General features: G+C 41.9%; 1 protein-coding gene across 1 annotated transcript in view; it reads left to right on the forward strand.

Moving 5' to 3' along the window:
* Positions 1-206, forward strand: part of LOC138854663 (uncharacterized) — a 57,290-nt gene extending 57,084 nt beyond the window's left edge. The window contains exon 3 of the mRNA XM_070099086.1: positions 1-206. This exon is cut by the window's left edge and continues 314 nt beyond it. The gene's annotated coding sequence lies outside the window, so the exon portion shown is untranslated.
* Positions 207-888: the final 682 nt, after the last annotated feature.

Below are 888 nucleotides of genomic sequence, written 5' to 3' on the forward strand. Positions count from 1 at the left end.
ATTATTACTATTGTAATTAAGGGGAAGCGCTAAAACTGTAAAGGCCATGCAGAGCCTGGGGGATAGGAGAAAATGAGGTCTGATCCGAGGAAGGGGAGGGCAGCACCCATTTCTTGAATCAAAAGTCCTTTACTAACCTAAAAGTTCGCAATTCTTCCCTCTTGAAGCATTAGGGGGAAGAATACATAGATAAAACACAGAATATATAGATAAAACACAGAATATATACATAAAACACAGAATATATAGATAAAACACAGAATATATACATAAAACACAGAATATATAGATAAAACACAGAATATACAGATAAAACACAGAATATACAGATAAAACACAGAATATATAGATAAAACACAGAAAACTGATTGCTACTAAATCTTTTTAATGAGGTTACAGTGAATTATATACACCTGGAAAATCCTAGAGGGACTAGTACCAAACTTGTACACAAAAATCACTCCCTACGAAGGCAAAAGACTCGGCAGACGATGCAACATATCCCCAATGAAAATCAGGGGTGTCACTAGCACGCTAAGAAATAACACAGTAAGTGTCAGGGGCCCACGACTGTCCAACTGCCTCCCAGCATACATAAAGGGAATTACCAATAGACCCCTGGGTGTCTTCAAGCAGGCACTGGACAAGCACCTAAAGTCGGTACCTGACCAGCCGGGCTGTGGTTCATACGTTGGATTGCGTGCAGCCAGCAGTAACAGCCTGGTTGATCAGGTCCTGATCCACCATGCGGCCTGGTCACAGACCGGGCCGCGGGGGCGTTGACACCCGGAACTCCCTCCAGGTAAACTCCAGGTAAATTAATATTCAAATCAAGAATATACACGAGAGTAATAAAAAGGGCATCCAGTTCTGTGGTGAACACTAAGG

The sequence above is a fragment of the Cherax quadricarinatus genome, chromosome 66 (genome assembly GCF_038502225.1).
Source record: "Cherax quadricarinatus isolate ZL_2023a chromosome 66, ASM3850222v1, whole genome shotgun sequence".
Classification (NCBI taxonomy): Eukaryota; Metazoa; Arthropoda; class Malacostraca; order Decapoda; family Parastacidae; genus Cherax; species Cherax quadricarinatus.